Genomic DNA, 21,054 nt, shown 5'->3' with positions numbered 1-21,054 from the left:
ACAAATAAAACAGTTTAAAAAAGAGCCTGAATAGGTCTGTCACGCTATTGGAACATAAAGTGGCAGAGGGGGATTTCTCAAAGGCAGAATTAAGAAATCCAAGATAAGTGAGAAAGCGAGGCTTGACCTAGCGTTTTCTGGTCATCCTAGCTCATCACATTTCACTAACCAATCCAGGATGAGTAGTAGCGACTAGGAGCAGCAGGTGTAAGTAATTCAGGATATGTGCACGTTCTCGTTTCTCCTACATAGAACCCACGGTTGGAATTAAAAAGACGCAGAAAATAGTGTCATTCACACAAAGTGAACAACCGCTTTTGATATAGACTAATAGTGAAGTAAAGCTTTTCTTTTTTGAATGGGGAATCATGACTATTTCTGTAAAACAGCGAGAGTAGGTGTGGTGGAGCAAATTTACGTATGAATACTTCCTTATCTCACCATGCAGCGCCATTAACTCATTGAGTGCCAAAAAACGTAATATTACGTTTTTAGCTTTTTTTTTACGACACTAGCCACTCTAACACGCCTTATATGTGATTTTGGGAACTCTGTGATGAATGGAAATGAAATGTATGACGATTGAAAACTCATGAAAACGCACAATCTGGACATTTTATCATAACTCAGTTGCCGCTTTGTGTCGAATCAGTGACGCAGTGACGCATGCACGTCAGCTCAAAACCAGGCCATTTTCGTGGGTCTATCACTAGGTGGAAGTCTCGCCAGGTCACTTCCCGGAAACTTTACAGGTAACATTTCATATTTCATGAAAGACGTTATATCAAAAAACAGCGATTTTGATGAAAACTAGCCACTGTTTAGCTTGGGATTTCTCAGGAACAGAGGCATGTAGAAATACACAGTTTATGAATATGAATATGCTGTGGCTGTACAAAAATCATCAACAATGGTCTAGATTGCTGGCACTCTAGGACAAAGCTTCCAAAAACAGCTTGGCATTAAGAAAGCACTTCCAACTGCAAAGATGCACATAGTATGCCTTTATATTGTCTTTAGAACAGAATTCGTTGAAAACACCTTTGAAAAATTGCCCTCCATTTCCAGTCAACTACTATAGTAGGCTATTCATCAAACGTCACGTGGGTGATCGGCCGAGTCGCACTTGCAAGAGGACACGTCCTTGCCAGTGCCGAATATGTCGGTGATAGCGACACAGACGTTACCGACCAAGAGGAGGAGGAATTATGGAGCCCGACAGCAGTAGAAAGTGATTTTATGAACAGAAAAAATATATCCATCTTACACAAGTCCTTTGACACAGAAATGTAAGTGTCAGAAGAGTGACAGCGCATATTTCATAAAATATGCTAAATCTCTTTAAAATATGCTATATGCTTTCTGACCATATCACTGTTATGCTAATGCCCGCATACAGACAAAGAGTGAAAGAAAACAAACCGGTTCGTAAGCAGGTAAAAGTGTGGCCTGAGGGAGCCTCTGATGCTCTTCAAGACTGCTTTGACACAACAGACTGGGAAATGTTTAAGCAGGCAGCCACTTACAACAACCAGACAGACATAGAGGAGTATACAGACACTGTAACCTCTTACATCACCAAGTGCATCGATGATGTGACCCACACAAAAGACATCATCACTCGGGCTAACTGGAAGCCATGGCTAACAGGGGATGTCCTCAGGCTGCTGAGGGCCAGAGACGAAGCCTACAGAGCTGGGGATGAAGCTGGCATGAGAACAGCGAGAGCCAACCTGTCCCGTGGCATCAAGGAAGCAAAAAAGGAATACACCCACAAGATAACCACCCACTTCAAAGACAGCAGGAACGCACAAAGCCTATGGCAGGGCATTCAGGCCATCACGGACTACAAGCCCGCGCCACAGAGCTGTGAGAGCAACATCCCTCTGCTCAACAATCTGAACCGCTTCTTTGCTCGCTTTGAAGCACAAAACAGCACTTGCCCACAGAAGACCCCTCCCCCTCCACACGAGCAGCCCCTGTGCCTCTTTGCCAACAGCGTGAAGAGGACACTTGCTGCTATCAACACCCGTAAAGCACCAGGTCCAGACAACATCCCAGGTCGTGCGCTGAAGGACTGCACTGAGGAGCTTAAGGATGTCTTCACAGACAACACTTCCCTGAAGCAAGCCATCGTCCCATCATGTTTCAAAGCTGCCACCATCATACCTGTGCCGAAGAAAACTGCTCCATCCTGCTTCAATGATTACCGCCCCGTTGGCACTGACACCCATCATCATGAAGTGCTTTGAGCGGCTTGTCATGTCACACATCAAATCCATTCTAGGGCTGGGATAAACGATTATTTTTTAAACGATTAATCTAGCGATTATTTTTTCGATGCATCGATTAATCTAACGATTCATTTTTTCAGTCCGATTCGATTTCGATTCAATTATCGATTATCTCCCCATCAATTCACTAATAACAACTTATACATGTTTATTTACACATCTGAATGAAAAAAAAACATGAATTCTTAAACATTGCAATATATGGTTATTGCTCTTAAGATTCCAAAATAAAAGACTATACAAGTGCAAAGTAATGCATTCTTAGTCAGAGGTAGCATTCAATGAAGTTCAGTAGTGTATGTCTAATTGAGTGCCTGTCATTTTAAGACGTTCGTGTGGGAATCCTTGCGATTAACACAGTTAAAAGGCTGCTGATGTGTGGATGCAATTCATAACGTAGTTAGTTCAAATAACGATTCGTACTTCTCCTTTGGACAAGCACTTTTGAGTCTTGGAAAACACTTTTCCATTTACATCGGGATTTTGCAAACATTCAGAGTCAATAAAATGAGCCCTGCATGAGTAACGAATAAGCAGCTGCAAGTAAGCATGCTAAACTTGACACCCTAGTATTCTAACGTTAGCTTTGAGATACTGCTTGATTGCATACTGTAACTTAACTTAGTTTAGTCTCCTCAATGTACTATGTTGTGATAAGACCTTAGCAGAGTTTACTTTAACTTTAATTCAGCAGTTTTAATGCTGCAAATTTGCGCAGCATTATCACGATGCTAAGCGGATTTAATAGCAATTTAGCCTACTGTGTTCTATGCAGTGCTTCTATGTGGCAACAACAATCCTTCAACAATCGTGAATATTTTGTTAAATGCACATGCAGAGGAGGAGCAGCGGGCTCGTTACGAGAGAGAGCGGGCGGGGCGAGGAAAGGCTGTGTGAGTAAAAAGTGCAGCTCAATGAAATTATTTTATCTTATCTTTAATTTAAATAGTAGGCCTACAACATAGAACATCAATGTGTGGTGGCCGGTTTTGATTTCGTGGTGCCCAGCCACAGATTAGTCAACGTATGGAAAACACTGAAGGTGTAAAATTAAAAATATTTAGCAGCACACGTTATGCTTGACGAATCGACGCTCATATTTCGCGTTGACGTCATCGATTACGTCGACGCGTTGTCCCAGCCCTAATCCATTCTCCCCCCCACCATGGACCCCTTCCAATTTGCATACCGAGCCAAACGGTCCACAGAGGATGCAATCTGCTCTGCCCTCCACCCAGCCCTCACCCACCTGGAAAAAAGAGACTTATATGTGAGTTTGCTGTTTATAGACTTTAGTTCTGCATTCAACACCATAATACCACAACAACTCATCTGCAAACTTGACAAACTGGGACTCAGTACCTACCTCTGCAACTGGCTACTGGACTTCCTCTGTCAGAGGCCTCAAGTAGTACGTGTTGGCAACAATATCTCAAGCAGCATCACACTGAGCACAGGGGCCCCCCAAGGCTGCGTGCTCAGTCCGCTGCTCTTCACCCTGCTGACGCATGACTGCACTGCAACCTACAGCAACAACCACATAGTGAAATTTGCTGACGACACAACTCTGGTGGGTCTCATCACCAAGGGCGACGAGACTCAATACAGGTTGGAGGTCGACCTTCTGACCACGTGGTGCAGGGACAACAACCTCCTGCTGAACGTCAGCAAGACCAAGGAGATTGTTGTTGACTTCCGGAGAGGTCACACCCAACACCTGCCACTGACCATCAATGGTGCTGTGGTGGAGAGAGCGAGCAGCACCAAATTCCTGGGGGTGCACATCAGTGAAGACCTCTCCTGGACCACCAACACTGCATCACTGGCGAAGAAAGCTCAGCGCCGCCTGTACTTCCTGCGGAAACTCAGAAAAAACAATTGGCTCCACCAGCCATCATGACCGCATTCTACCGAGGCACCATTGAGAGCATCCTCTTCAGCTGTATCGCTGTGTGGGGCGGAAGCTGCACTGAATACAACAGGAAAGCCCTGCAGCGCATAGTGAACACAGCTGGAAGGATTATTGGTGCTTCACTCCCCTCCCTGAAGGACATTTACACCTCCCACCTCACCCGCAAGGCGACCACAATTGTGAGTGATGCAAGTCACCCCGCTCACAATTTGTTTGATCTACTGCCCTCTGGGAAGAGGTACCCTCAGCTACATAACATCCTGGACTTTGGACCCACAATGGCTGCATTTGCACTACTCCACTTGCACTACTCCACTTGTACACTTGCACACTTTGCAACTTGAGGTTGTTGTCCTGTTGTCCTGAAAACACTTCTGAACACACTTCTGCTGCTCTTACATAACTTGCACCACTATGCCACTTGCATACTTAGGTCAAACAGAACTACCTCAGCCATTTATTGGCCTGACTTTTGCACTATTATATTGACTGTCTACTGTATGCACAATTGCACAATTTCAACCCAAATTTTGCTGCTCTTATTTCTTCATTGTATGTGCCTTCTTATTTACTTTTTATATTGTTTACTTGAATGTTATGTTTGTCTGTGGACCTAATTGGTAAAATATGTCTTGTCTCCACCGTGGGATAGTGGGAAACGTAATTTTGATCTCTTTGTATGTCTTGACATGTGAAGAAATTGACAATAAAGCAGACTTTGACTTTGATCTCCATTTCTAAAAAAAAACAAACAGGGATTTTGATGAAAAGTAGCCACTGTTTAGCTTGGGATTTCAATAAATAATGATTGAAAAGATCTTGCCACGTTTACAAAAAAATTATTCTAATCAAGTGTTATTGATCTTATCCCTGCTGAAAAAAACAGCCTGACCAGCTAAAGGTGGTTTGCTGGTTGACCAGCTTGTTAACCAGCTTGTTTGACCACCCTATGATGGTTGACCTGCTAGACCAGCAAAACTCTTGCGAAAACATACCTTCAGCTGGTTTTCCCAGCTTATGATGGTAATTCAGCTGGTTTTGCTTGTCGTACCACCTCAAGCTGGTCATTTTAGATGGTGTTGCTGGTCTATAGTGCTGGTTTAACTGGCCATGCCAGCTTATCATGGGCGTAGATTTGCGTGGGGTCCGAAGGACGTGTCCACACCAATATCAAATAATGACTGAAATGTCCCCAACAATATTCAGGTTGAAACGGGGAACAAGCGCCTCATGCGGTACACAAAGAGTTAAACAACTTCCCACTTCAGTACCACCACCCAAAATACGTATTTGAGACAGACCTGTTTTTGATTGGCTTAGCTCCCTGTAGCCTATGTCATGCTGTCGATTAGAAGTTTTTGGCACACTTGTAGAGTTTAGATTCTCTGCCCGAGCCCGAACTTGACCCGACACACTCAGCAATCGACTCCTACGGACTTTCCCCTGAAGATGGCAGCAAAGATGGCAACATTTCCGGAAAGGTACTGGCTTGATGAAATTCATTCTGGACTCTCTATCCGACCACATACAGACCTCGGGATACTTCGGTTTGGCTTTAGGGACCATCTACTCACTACCACGTAAGTGTTATGTTGTTTGGAACTGTAGAAGAGGTATAAAAAAATAGCGTTTTGTAGTGGCGAAATTGATATGCCCTGCTCACTTCCAGGTTACGAGTTTTGACTGAAAACGGTACAATCGAACTTTCTCAAAACACATCCGAATGACATGATTTTGATGTCAACTCAACGTATGTTCCCCCAATCATCCGTAAATCGATCTAAAGTGCATTTTACTCCGGATAATTCCTTTAACTGGCATTCACAAGGTCAGAGAGAAAGTCTATGTTCCACGTTTTCATAACAGCCTAAATTAACGAGGTGGTAGATCAGTCTGGTTCATAACGAGGTGGTGGATCGGTCTGGTTCTGTTTAAAATAAATTACGCCTCTTTCATGCGGTCGCCATATTGGCGTGACAGAAGTGTGAATGTGAGGAATGTATTGAATGGGAGGAATGTAACATATTGTATTGAATGGGAGAACTCGGGGCCCAGATGAAAATAGCAGCCGTGGCCTTCTGGTTAGCACATCGGACTTGTAACCGGAGGGTTGCCGGTTTGAACCCCAACCAGTAGGAGCGGCTGAAGTGCCCTTGAGCAAGGCACCTAACCCCTCACTGCTTCCCGAGCGCCGCTGTTGATGCAGGCAGCTCACTGCGCCGGGATTAGTGTGTGCTTCACCTCACTGTGTGCTGAGTGTGTTTCACTAATTCACGGATTGGGATAAATGCAGAGACCAAATTTCCCTCACGGGATCAAAAGAGTATATATACTTATACTAAATAAATGTAAATGCAAAAGTAAAATCTGTACAACATTTTATTGAATTGTGTAGCAGTCAAAGCCGCGAGTAAAAAGTACAAACATTATTGAATTCTGTAGCCAACAGGAGAAAATCTGTACAGACAGTGAAGTCTATAAAAACTCAGCAACAAACATGGGCGTCAGTGAGGTGTGTGTTTGTGAATGAATACATGTGAGAAAGTGTGTGTGGTTTGTGTGTGTTAATGTTGGGGGGTGTGTGTGTGTGTGTTTACGTTGGGGTGTGTGTGTGTGTTTACCTTGGGGGGTGTGTGTGTGTTCGTGTGTGTGTGTGTGTGTGTTTACGTTGGGGCGTGTGTGTGTGTGTGTGTGTGTTTACGTTGGGGTGTGTGTGTGTGTGTGTGTTTACGTTGGGGTGTGTGTTTACGTTGGGGGGTGTGTGTTGGTGTGTGTGTGTGTGTGTGTGTTGGTATGTGTGTGTGTGTGTGTGTTTACCTTGCTGTGTGTGTGTGTGTTTACGTTGGGGTGTGTGTGTGTGTTGGTATGTGTGTGTGTGTGTTGGTATGTGTGTGTGTGTGTGTGTTTACGTTGGTGTGTGTGTGTGTTTACGTTGGGGTGTGTGTGTGTGTGTGTTTACGTTGGGGGGGGTGTGTGTGTGTGTGTTGGTATGTGTGTGTGTGTGTGTGTGTTGGTGTGTGTGTGTTGGTATGTTTGTGTTGGTAGGTGTGTGTGTTGGTATATGTGTGTGTGTGTTGGTAGGTGTGTGTGTGTGTGTGTGTTGGTAGGTGTGTGTGTTGGTATGTGTGTGTGTTTTGGTATGTGTGTGTGTGTGTGTGTGTGTGTGTGTGTTGGTAGGTGTGTGTGTATGTGTGTGTGTGTTGGTAGGTGTGTGTGTGTGTGTGTGTGTGTGTTGGTAGGTGTGTGTGTGTGTGTGTGTGTGTTGGTATGTGTGTGTGTGTGTTGGTAGGGAGCTTCTCTGGTCCAGTTAGGTCTGTTGGAAAAAGAACAAATGATGTAACTGGTCACTTCATGAGGGAGATGGTAGTGTCTTGTGTGTTTGTGTGTGTGTGTGTGTGCGTACGTGTGTGTGTGTCTTGTGTACATGTGTGTGTGTGTGTGTGTGTGATGTAACTGGTCACTTCATGAGGGAGATGGTAGTGTCTTGTGTGCATGTGTATGTTTGTGTGTGTGTGTGTGTGTACGTATGTACATGTGTATGTTTGTGTGTGTGTGTGCGTATGTACATGTGTGTGTGTGTGTGTGTACGTGTGTACAGTTGAGTGCAAATAAATAGTGGGTTAAATGAAAAGTGACTAAAGCTCATTCTCCTGGGGCCGGTTGCACAAAACACCTACGTTTTCCCTCTAAATATAAAATATGACCCTTAAGGCTTATTTTCCCCTAAATATGATAAAGCTTATTTTCCCCCTAAATACGACCCTTAAGGCTTTTTTTCTCCTTGGGTAAGGGATGTATTTAAGGGTGTTGCACAGAATACCTCAAATGGTTTCCTTAGTTAAAGGTTGTATCAGCGATTGCAGGCCCAAAAAAGGCCCAAACATAAATGATCACATTCATCTAATTTTTCCTAACGATCCGCTAGCTGCCCGCCGAGATACGCATTCAGGAGGGAGGGGGAGGGAGGAGTGAGTTAGCTCTCTGTTTTGTTTGAACATCAACCGAAGTGACGTTACCCCGCCATCGCTGATACAACTTTTAAGGAAAAACGTTAAGGGATTTACTGCATTGAAAGTGATTTTCCGGCACGTTTTTCATTAACGTTTTGCCTAGCGAACTAAATCGAAGCTCATGGTAGGCTAACAGGACCTCCACATGAATTTTGTTAAAGGTAAACTATGCAGTATTGGCATATTCCTTACTGTTTTCTTGGTTTTTTTTCGCTGGCTCTGTCATGACGAATGTCTGAGAAACTCCATCGCTACCTTTTTCTAGCCGGTGCCTGGCGTGTATGTTTATTTGAATGCAGTAAAGCAATTCGTTACAGTCGTTATACTTCCTGACACTGAGGCCGTCGGCCCGCCGGCCCCCAGTTGCAAGGGTGATTTTTCCGCTCACAGGGGAAGCGAGACGGCCACCATTCAACCCCAAAAAAAGTCATATAACCAATGACTGAAGCTGTTAAATTAAGGTAAATGAAGCTAAAAAACCTGCATAGTGTGCCTTTAACATTAGCACATGTAAACCACACAATAACAATATAGTCTAAATATTAGTTTCAGTTAAATCTTGAAAAACGTATTCAGTTTATGTCAGTTTATGAGGTTGAAGAGAAAAATGTCAAAACGGCTATTTTTTGAACAGCCTAATTTCGCTTACTGTAAGAAATTAGCCTGGCCAACGCCAGACCTCATCTCATTGAGATGGGGTCTGGGAACTACATGTAGATTTTCTCGTATTTGAAACATGGTTCAGAGCAGAGCAGAGCAGTTTATTGGGCGCTACGAATGTCTATCAAATGCGTCTGTACGTAGCTCATAACCGCTTCAGTGTGTCGTCATCGTCTTGCTGTCCCCCCTCCGTTCTGTGATTGGTTCCTTGGTTGAGGTGAAAACGAAGTCCATCGCACGCGTAAGGCAGCATGGGAAAACCCAGGCTAGTAGGAAATAATGCGGCCTTGAGAATGAATTTGTTAATAATTTGATTTGGAATTGAATATGTAATGTTTCCATTATTACATTTTTTAACACACTGCTATTTATTTGAATACTACTGTTTGTATGTTTGTGAATGTGTGTTTGTGTGTGTGTATGTAAATGTGTTTGTGTGTATGTGCGTTTGTGTGTGTGTGTGTATGTGTGTGTGTGTGTATAGTGTGTGTGTGTGTGTGTGTGTGTGTGTGTGCTCACCTTACTTCTTCTTGCCTCCCATAGTCAGATTCTCACTCTTCTTTTTCTGCACCTGAATCCCAACACACCGTCAGATCTCAAACACCACACACACGCACTCACACACACACAGTGTTGGGAGGGTTACTTTCAAAACGTATTCCGTTACTGAATACAGAATACATGCCCAAAAATGTAATCTGTAATGTATTCCGTTACGTTACTCAATCTGAGTAACGTATTCTGAATACTTAGATTACTTCCGCATTGAATTGCATTTTATAAGTGTAGGAATGCGGCCATCAAATCCTGCTTAGGCCTACTAAACAGGCCTATTCTGGTGTGTTCTTCTGTTCCAAATGGCTGAAGTGTTAGGCCCACATAGGAGAATGTAAAGTCAACTAAGCTACCTGATACAACTTTAAAATAGCAAGGTGACCACTAAAACTACAGCAGGCGACTAGGCTAATTAAAACAAACTAAATAAATAGGCTAGGCTACTTTAAGGGCGTAGCCAGAAAATATATTAGTGCCTGTGAGATTTTTCGGTGGCATCAAATCCAGTACAAGTGAGGGGCGCATATGACAGGTGGAACGCAAATGACCTGTAAATGTAAACACTATCTAGGCTACTGTATATCAGTGCTCTCAAAATGAACGTGATTGCGTAATGACAATCAAAAACCGCACGTTAAAATATGCTAGGCCTACTCGCAAGAATAATTATTCAGAGGCTGCACCATATCATTCATTTTAAAACGTAAATGTAGATCTAATTAGAAAAAAAATAATCCATAAAGCTATTTTAAGTTAGAATAACAAACTTAGAATGCAGTGCCTATTTTAGAGATTGGTTTAATTGTAGGTCTAAATCAACACGTGAACTAGGCTTTGTTTATTGATTAGCAAACTGTGTAACCGATTGGCTGAAGTAGCCTGAGCTATTAATACTTGGGAAAATATCCTTTGAACAGACATCAGGAACCACGATCAGTGAGGAACAGGAGTTACCTCCACTTACTTTATTTGCTGTGCAAACAGTCATTTCAGGGTCTCCGATGATGCGTCCATAATGCGCGCTGGCTGCGTTTTGAGGCTAGAGCAAGACGGCGGGGCTTGGATTTAAACATGTAGGCTAAACAATTTCATCATAGATTGCTTTCAGGAGCTTCTGGGAAATGGAGTTGCCTTAATTTATTTAGAGAGTGAATAAACTTATGAAACAGAGAAGCATCGTCATGTAATCCATTGGTTTCAACAATGTAACTGTATTCTAAATACCAGCTATTTAAATTATAACTGTATTGGAATACAGTTACTCATAATTTGTATTCTGAATAAGTAACACACACACACTATATGTGAATCACAACACACCGTCAGATCTCAAACACCACACACACACACACGCACACTCACACTATATGTGAATCACAACACACCGTCAGATCTCAAACACCACACACACACCTTCAGATCTCAAACACCACACAAACACACACACACACACGCACTCACACTATATGTGAATCACAACACACACACACACACACACACACACTCACACTATATGTGAATCACAACACACACACACACACTCACACTATATGTGAATCACAACAACACCGTCAGATCTCAAACACCACACATACACCGTCAGATCTCAAACACCACACACCAAAGGCGTATCAAGCTTTTTAAAAGTGTGGGGGTTGTGGGATAGGGAAGTGAAACAATCTGGCCAAATTATAAATAACTCCCTACAGGTACGTTGTAAGTAGTTTCTGAGAGGAGTGCGGACTATATTCGTGTCTGGGAGTTTCTCCCCCGAAATTTTTTGAAATTCTGATTGCTGCACACCATTTTAATCCAGTTTGGGAGGGACAGAACAAACAGGGCCCCTCATCTGTGTGGCTCATGTGACATGTAGGCCTGATCTACCTGCTATCACTTCACTATTTGACACTACCCTACATGGAGACATATCTCATGTTATAAATCAAGAAATCATTTCAGAAATTATGTAGCCAGCTTAATTAATTAAAGAACTCAAATGTGTCTTGACGCCGCCGTTTGTAAGATCAAAATAAGATGTTCTAAATGGAACGCGATTGTATTTAAGACATTAAGATCTCCAGTAGATGTAGAACTACGACACACATTGACAGTGAAATGCCACCGACGTTTGTAAGATCAGATCAAATAGGCTAAGACGTTCTAAATGGAACGCGATTAAGCTGTTCAGATCTTTTCCAAGCGTCTTGGAGACGTTTGTGTGCTGACTGGGCTATGTGTATATACAGTAGTTGATGACACCAAATTAATAAGTATTTCTGATTGGGGAAACTTTTAGCCTAGTTTATTTTTTTTTTCAGTCCGCGGTTCCATACCCTTCAATCTTGCTGCAAATGATCAGACGTGTGAAGCACCGGGCATAACTTAATTTCGTGGCTACGTGGACCAGTAGGTTAATTGTTGAGGAGGCCCATAGTTTAAGAAAAGCTGCAGATCATAGACAGAGAAAGCATAATGCTCTGAGAACAGTAGCCAAGGGCCTTTCTGCAGAAACAACAAGTGCCTTGGTGCGCGCACCCCCGCTTTCACTTCGACTCCCTGCATTTCTACATTGTGACAAAGACAGTACATTTTGGTTTACTAGCATAATGCGGTAACAATTGACCTGTCGCTAAGCACCACCCTTAGAACGCTGATGAGCCAATGACAGTCCAGCCTCAGTGGGACTCGAACATCAGCTCGGACAACTCCATAGGAAACAACAGGGAGGAGGCATAAAATGACAAATTAATGGTTATTTATGGAGTTTATTAACTCAAAAAACCCCGACGGATAACCATGGCCAAACGTTTTGCATGGGGGATGTGTAATATATAGTACACACTACACACTACACACACACACACACACACACACACACTATACACAACACACACACACACACACACACACACTACACACACACCACACACACACCACGCACACACACACACACCACACACACACACACATACACACACCACACACACACACACTACACACTACACACACACACACACACACTACACACTACACACACACACACTACACACTACACACACACACACCACACACACACACACCACACACACACACACACCACACACACACACACACGCACACACTACACACACACACACACACACCACACACACACACACACACACACCACACACACCACACACACACACACCACACACACACCACACACACACACACACACGCACACACGCACACACTACACACACACACACACACCACACACACACACACACACACCACACACACACCACACACAACCACACACACACACACACACACACCACACACACACACACACACACACCACACACACACACACACACACACCACACACACACACACACACACCACACACACACACACACCACACACACACCACACACACACACCACACACACACACACCACACACACACACACACACCACACACACACACACACACACACACACACACACACACTCACACCCAGGGTGCGATTTGTAGGGGGGGATGGTGAGGATTTCCCACCCTCTGGTTTTCCTATCCCTACCTCTGCTAAATTATTTTTATCAACATTTATCCCCCTCTGCCCCTCATATTGATTAATGCTACTTCATATAAGTAAAGCGCTGCAACGTGAGAACAGTCTAGTAGGCTAGCCTACATAATAATCTGACATCAGAAACGCACCGTCACCGTCAGCACTGATGCTGCTGACACAGTGGCTGCGTGATAACTTAATTTGGCCTTGATCATGCAGGACATTTCAGAATGTCGAGTGTGTAATCCATCATAAATGGCTAGGTTCAATGGAAAAGTTAGCTGGACAAATGAAAGAAAACGAGAAGGATTCAGTGAAGCATAATAATGTTTTAGAACCTTCAAAATTAGAAAACTGATGCAACTGAGATGGAGGACAACTGCACGTAGAGTAGAACGTAGGCCTATTGTCCGAAGGAACTTACATTAAATGAGGAGATATTTGCTGAATGCCACAAAAAGTGTTACAGAAATTGCTTGGCATCGCTTATTCAATGGCTCTCTACTTAAACACCTGTTGTTTGCGGAGGACGAACGAGAAGCACTCGTTTGATAAATCAGCCAGTAGTAGACAAATAACTTTTAGAAATAATCTGTACTGCAAAAACGTATGTTGGTGGGTATTTAAACTATCTAGCGGGTGTTTTAACAGCTGCAAGAAATAGAAGCTTCATGGTCTTTATGTTCTGGTTCGTAAATTATTTTCATAAAACTTCAAGTTGCCCTATAACTTTACTCTCCAAACTCTTCACTGCACTGTAGGCAATTAACTGACAGTATGATAGGCTATTTATTTTCTGTAGGCTACAATAAACACATTTATTTTTTCAACTTTTGCAATATTACGCACTTGGCTACTGAACGCAAAAAAAGAGAGAATGCACGTAGCCTACGCAGCGTGTAGCGCAATGTGTAGGCTATTTGGTTACCAACTAACACTGTTAGCCAATTCACTAACTTAAGACTTCAGTGCCATAATATACAACGTTTTTTACACAACAAATACAGAAAGGATGGAGGCAGCAAAAGTAGATTAGTCATTTCAGATGGAGCAAGAACAAGGTGAATTTGTATGCTTGTCAAAACCTAGTCCTACCCTGCATTAGAGGAGCTGATCATCATACCAAGCACACTCGCTGTTTAAAGTCATACACCACGGTAAACTAAAACTAAAATGTTACAAAGGTGGCAAAAATAATATAGGCCTAGGGTATTATTAGCCATGACATTACTAGGCTATGAATCGTTCGTTCATTTTTATTTTTTTTTGGGGGGGGGGGGGGTGTTATTCAAAATCATCCCCCCCTCTGGTTTTTACACAAATCGCACCCTGCTCACACCTACTACCACCTCAATCTCAGCCACCAGACACACACACCTCATTCATGGCATCGTCAATCTGTTTGAGTTCCTCATATCGGAACCTCATATCGGTCACGTGACTCCCTCAATGGCTGCACCATCAGATCCTCAATCTGAGGAAAGAGCTACGACACACACACACACACACAACATAACATTACTGCATCATCAGCTCCTCAATCTGAGGAAAGAGCTACCACACACAGACATAGAAACACACACATAGATACACACACAGACACCAAACACACACATACACACCCACACACACACAGGTTTACCTTCATCACAGTCTCAAACATGGGGATGAGCTCAAATTTGATGAAGCCAATTTGCGCTGTGGGCTTTGTCACCTTCAGAAAACACACACACACAAAACACACATAAGTCTTTCCTGTATATAATTCAACTCTCACATGAACCCCTCATGAGCATATAGACTAAGCAGGCTGCACCCTCATGAGCATATAGACTAAGCAGGCTGCATTTTCAGCTGGAACACACACACACAGGGGCGTAGCCAGGATTATTTTATAGGGGGGGCCAGCTGGGTCCAGACTTTGGTAACGCTTTAGAATAACATGTGCTTATTAGGTATTAACAGTGCATAATAAGCAGTTAACAATTCATTACTAACAGTTAGTTAACTGTTGTTATCCTTTAATAACATTAACTAACTGTTAACATGCAGCTTGTAAGTGATAATAAGCAGCCTTTTAAGTTACTTACAAGCATATTTGTTAACAGTTGTAAGTGTTAACAAGCAGCTTGTTAATGCTTGTTAATGGTGTATAAGACAAAGAGGTGTATAACTAATACGCTTATAAGACCTTTCTTACCTATTTGTAGTAAATTTTGCAGTCCCCCAATCTAAAGCGAGGACCATGTAGCCTAAAGTTCCACAAGCCCAACCTTCTATCTCTCTATACTGTATCTCTCTATCGAACTTGGTTTAGCTGTGAGAAATACACCTTCAAAATTTTTGCAGTGAGCAGGAATCGAACCCCGGTCTCCCACGTCAAAGAGTGCATCGCTACTTGTTGAGCTACACTACTGTTCCTAATTGGCTGATGGAAATTATTCTGATGTTCTATATCATACTAGCTATGCTTTTTACAAATATGTTTCTGATGGAAAAGTGGTGTTTAATTTCCATAATCTTTGTTCAGTGAACGCATAAAACAGTTTGTCAGTTTGTCAGCAGTCTAAAGATATGCCAGCTTTGTATATAGTTATAGTTATCTAGCAACCGAGGCTTAAAGACGATAAGTGGGTGCGTTCAAAGCTCTGGTTTAAAGTTGCAAACATAGGCGAACGTTCGTGATCGATTTGAAACATGTTTCAGTTTGCCTTGAACAGAGGCGAACATTCGTGGTCTGTTTCTGCATTAATTAAACACCACTTTTCCATCAGAAACATATTTGTAAAAAGCATAGCTAGTGTGATATAGCACTTCGGAATATAGAATCAAAATAAACAATTTCATCAGCTGTACAAGAAAAGTAGTGTAGCTCAGTAAGTAGCAATGCACTCTTTGAAGCAGGAGACCGGGGTTTGATTCCTGCTCACTCCAACAATTTTAAAGGTGCATTTCTCACAGCTAAACCAAGCTAGATAGAGAGATATAGTATAGAGAGATAGAAGGTTGGGCTTGTGGAACTATAGGCTACATGGTCCTCGCTTTAGATTGGGGGGCTGCAAAATTTACTACAAATAGGTAAGAAAGGTCTTATAAGCGTATTAGTTATCCACCTTTTTGTCTTATACACCATTAACAAGCATTAACAAGCTGCTTGTTAACACTTACAACTGTTAACAAATATGCTTGTAAGTAACCTAAAAGGCTGCTTATTAACACTTACAAGCTGCATGTTAACAGTTAGTTAATGTTATTAAAGGATAACAACAGTTAACTAACTGTTAGTAATGAATTGTTAACTGCTTATTATGCACTGTTAATACCTAATAAGCACATGTTATTCTAAAGCGTTACCCAGACTTTTTATTGGGGTGGCACTTGGGAATCAAAACTACTATTTGAAAACTACTCAAAAAGTGTTGAAGATTAGGATAGCCTATTTTAATAATGGCAATAAATTGTGCAAAGCCAACACTGATACACAGGTCAGTTTGTTGGCCACTCCAACATATTTTCCATAAATAGGTCAATGCCAATAAAAAATATTATGATAATGCACCTTACTTAATCAGTTTTATTGAAATGATGTTAACTCAAAGAACAATAATAAATATTACAAATATTGTATGTATATATTTGATCTCATACTGATGGCCAAACTATATTTCTTTCTGATATCCACTCCAAGTACTTGGCTGTAAGTAACATGGCTCTGAATTAAGAAAACCCTTAGAACCCTAGACTGTTTTAAGGGCTTTTTCACTAGAAACATTTATCCTGGTCAATGTAAGTGCCATACACACATGCTATATATTGTTTTTTAACAGAGTCTAGGCTACCCAGATCTGCCACTATTTCATGTATTAATACTTGCATTGATTTCATTTTGATTTTTAAATAATGAAAATACAAAACGTGTATTATAAAAATTCTTATATTTTGACATGTACAGTATCTCACCACTGCAAGCTGGCACCTGTGTGCATAGGGCAGACTGTTCTGAATCTGGCAATATCATTGCCATGGTGGAGGGATTCTCTGGGGCTGAGCAAATGTGAAAAATATGTGGTGTGTGCCTTATGGAAATATTTTTATTTTATTTAGCCCTATGGCTACTCTATTTTTGGCCATTCTCACTACCTTTAGTTATAAGCAGTTATCCTGGTCATTGTAAGTGCCATTGACACAGTAATGAAAAAGGCCCTTTCTGCGCTCCATATCTGTGACACGTACTGATCTGACCTGACTGAACCTGTGCATGTTCTGTGTGTACACTCATGATGATCCTAAAACAACTTTTTACTGCATTGTCATGAACAAAGTGAAGGCAAAAAGGTGTTTCTTTGTCGAATAAATTGGGATGCAATGTGAGTCTCGAATTGGATGCCATGCAGGAATTTGCTAGGATCTCAAAACCGGATTATGAACATGCTTTGCCATAGAGAAACACATGATAGCGTTGGATTATGAACATGCTTTGCCATAGAGAAACACATGATAGCGTTGGATTATAAACATGCTTTGCCACCACAACACACAAAAACGTGGGGTAAGTCGAGACGGATGCACTTGGTATCAAATGATAGCTCTGTGTCTCCTCTTTCACCTGACATGCGTGCCATATCTATCCGATCACGGGTTCGGGAGTAGGGCCTAATTCAAACGAGAGTAGGCTAATGAGTGTGCAGCGTTGGTTTTTGTACATGATTTTATTTTGCAGTCACGTCGTTGTCTGTTTTTATAGCCCAGAAGGAACGATATACTTGGTACCAATAGATAGCCGTGTCTCCTCTTTTTTCTGATATGCTTGCCATATCTATGCGATCACGGGTTCGCGAGTAATTTAAACTAGAGTAATGGGTGCGCAGGTGAACTGTAAATATGAATCAATTTTATTTAATTACATGATATTTATTTTTTTTTTCATACTTGATCGCACAGACAAGTGTTTAGTCTTGTTGGAAAGCCCCACTTCTGCTCTGTCAGGCAATTAAGGTTTCATCTCGCTGCGATGAACAGTTCCGGAGCAATGTAACAAAGAATTCAGTCAAAGCAGACTGCCTCTGCCTGACCAGCTATGGCAAGAACCACACGCAGTCAGCAAATTATGTATTTATAAAGTAGCCTAGGCTAGGCCCTATTAGCCTACCTGGAGCCATCTGGAGATATGTGCCTAATATGCTTGCATTTTACCCGAATTTTATCGAAATATTCTTGTAACAGCGTTCCCGTGGGCATCCGATTATTTTTGATCAGCCCCACACATCAATGTCAGAGCCTAGGCTACCTAACAAGGACAGCCCAACGCAGCTCACTTGGCTATGATTCGTGACACATTCTAACATCTTATTAACATTAATGTTCCAACTCATCAACTCACCTGTTGTTACTGAGGTTAAGTAGTAGGCTAGCCTAGTCTACTGTCACCTGGTACTGAGGTTAAGTAGTAGGCTAGCCTAGTCTACTGTCACCTGGTACTGAGGTTAAGTAGTAGGCTAGGCTAGTCTACTGTCACCTGTTACTGAGGTTAAGTAGTAGGCTAGGCTAGTCTACTGTCAGTGTTGTTAACAGATGACTTGAATTGTCCCGCTGCTGCTGCTGCTGCACTAGGCTACTCACCATGTGATCACAACCGTGGGCTACACTTCCTGACTGGGCCAATGGTCGTAGATAGAATGCAGTAATTGGTTCAGTCGCTGCTTTGCAAAGTGTTGTCGAAAACGGCAGCAATTCTTTTTTTTTTTTACTTTTCACTGAACGGAGCTGGGGGGGCAGCAGGGTGGCCAAGCTTTGACCAGTGGTGGCCGTGGCCCCCCCTGTCCACCACGTAGCTCCGCCCCTGCACACACACACACACACATAACCATGCATAATTAATGTGTGTGTCATGTACCACACACAAACTCGCACACAGACACACATACATATACACACACACACACACACACACACACACACACACAGGATGTTGCTAGGGGAGATGTCACAGGATGTTGCTAGGGGAGATGTCACAGGATGTTGCTAGGGGAGATGTCACCTTCTCTCTGTCCATGAAGGGAGCGACAGGTAGACCCTCCGCCTTCTCACGATCACTCTGTCAGGGAGAGAGAGAGAAAGTTACACACTAGACCTCTAATATCTCACGATCACTCACTTACACACTAGACCTCTAATATCTCATGATCACTCTGTCAGAGAGAGAGAGAAAGTTACACACTAGACCTCTAACATCTCACGATCACTCACTTACACACTAGACCTCTAATATCTCACGATCACTCACTTACACACTAGACCTCTAATATCTCACGATCACTCAGTTACACACTAGACCTCTAATATCTCACGATCACTCTGTCAGAGAGAGAAAGTTACACACTAGACCTCTAACATCTCACGATCACTCTGTCAGAGAGAGAGAGAAAGTTACACACTAGACCTCTAACATCTCACAATCATTCTGTCAGAGAGAGAGAGAAAGTTACACACTAGACCTCTAACATCTCATGATCACTCACTTACACACTAGACCTCTAATATCTCACGATCACTCAGTTACACACTACACCTCTAATATCTCACGATCACTCTGTCAGAAAGAGAGAGAGAGAAAGTTACACACTAGACCTCTAACATCTCACGATCACTCAGTTAGACACTAGACCTCTAATATCTCACAATCACTGTCAGAGAGAGAAAGTTACACACTAGACCTCTAACATCTCACGATCACTCAGTTAGACACTAGACCTCTAATATCTCACGATCACTGTCAGAGAGAGAAAGTTACACACTAGACCTCTAATATCTCACGATCACTCAGTTACACACTAGACCTCTAATATCTCACGATCACTCAGTTAGACACTAGACCTCTAATATCTCACAATCACTGTCAGAGAGAGAAAGTTACACACTACACCTCTAATATCTCACGATCACTCAGTTACACACTAGACCTCTAATATCTCACGATCACTCAGTTAGACACTAGACCTCTAATATCTCACAATCACTGTCAGAGAGAGAAAGTTACACACTAGACCTCTAACATCTCACGATCACTCAGTTAGACACTAGACCTCTAATATCTCACGATCACTGTCAGAGAGAGAAAGTTACACACTAGACCTCTAATATCTCACGATCACTCAGTTACACACTAGACCTCTAATATCTCACGATCACTCAGTTAGACACTAGACCTCTAATATCTCACAATCACTGTCAGAGAGAGAAAGTTACACACTACACCTCTAAGAGAGAGCGTTCCTGTCCTCGTAACTCCTGTTAGCAATGGAAGTGTGTGCATCAGGATTTAAAGCCTGGTGCAGCTCCCCTATTGGTGCAGCTCCTATTGGTTCAGCTCCCCTATTGGTGCAGCTCCTATTGGTGCAGCTCTGTGTGTACTGTGTGTGTGTGAGTCTTACCTGCATGAAGTACTGTGTGTGTGTGTGTGTGTGTGTGTGTGTGTGTGTGTGTGTGTGTGTGTGTGTGTGTGTGTGTGTGTGTGTGTGTGTGTGTGTGTGTGTGTGTGTATGGCCCACTGGTTAGCACTCTGGACTTGTAACCGGAGGGTTGCTGGTTCGAAACCCTGACCAGTAGGCACGGCTGAAGTGCCCTTGAGCAAGGCACCTAACCCCTCACTGCTCCCCGAGCGCCCCTGTTGTTGCAGGCAGCTCACTGCGCCGGGATTAGTGTGTGCTTCACCTCACTGTGTGTTCACTGTGTGCTGAGTGTGTTTCACTAAATCACGATTAGGTTAAATGCAGAGACCAAATTTCCCTCACGGGATCAAAAGAGTATATGTACTATACTATACTGAAGTACTGTGTGTGTGTGTGTGTGTGTGTGTGTGTGTGTGTGTGTGTGTCTTACCTGCATGAAGTACTGTGTGTGTGTGTGTGAGTCTAACCTGCATGAAGTACTGTGTGTGTGTGTGTGTGAGTGTGTGAGTCTTACCTGCATGAAGTACTGTGTGTGTGTGTGTGTGTGTGTGTGTGTGTGTGTGAGACTCTTACCTGCATGAAGTACTGTGTGTATGTGTGTGTGTGTGTGTGTGT

At 42.6% G+C, this 21,054-nt stretch overlaps 1 pseudogene; it reads right to left on the bottom strand.

Moving 5' to 3' along the window:
• Window positions 1–9,396: 9,396 nt before the first annotated feature.
• LOC143100950 (high affinity cGMP-specific 3',5'-cyclic phosphodiesterase 9A-like) overlaps window positions 9,397–21,054 on the bottom strand; it is a 61,335-nt pseudogene continuing 49,677 nt past the window's right edge.

Source organism: Alosa pseudoharengus, unplaced genomic scaffold (genome assembly GCF_046254945.1).
Source record: "Alosa pseudoharengus isolate Yale_2024_CS ecotype anadromous, Long Island Sound unplaced genomic scaffold, YU_APseudo_1.1 YU_APseudo_1.1_scf_3, whole genome shotgun sequence".
NCBI lineage: Eukaryota > Metazoa > Chordata > Actinopteri > Clupeiformes > Clupeidae > Alosa > Alosa pseudoharengus.
The sequence above is the reverse complement of the archived record's forward strand: the minus strand, read 5'-3'. Positions and strand labels throughout refer to the sequence as shown.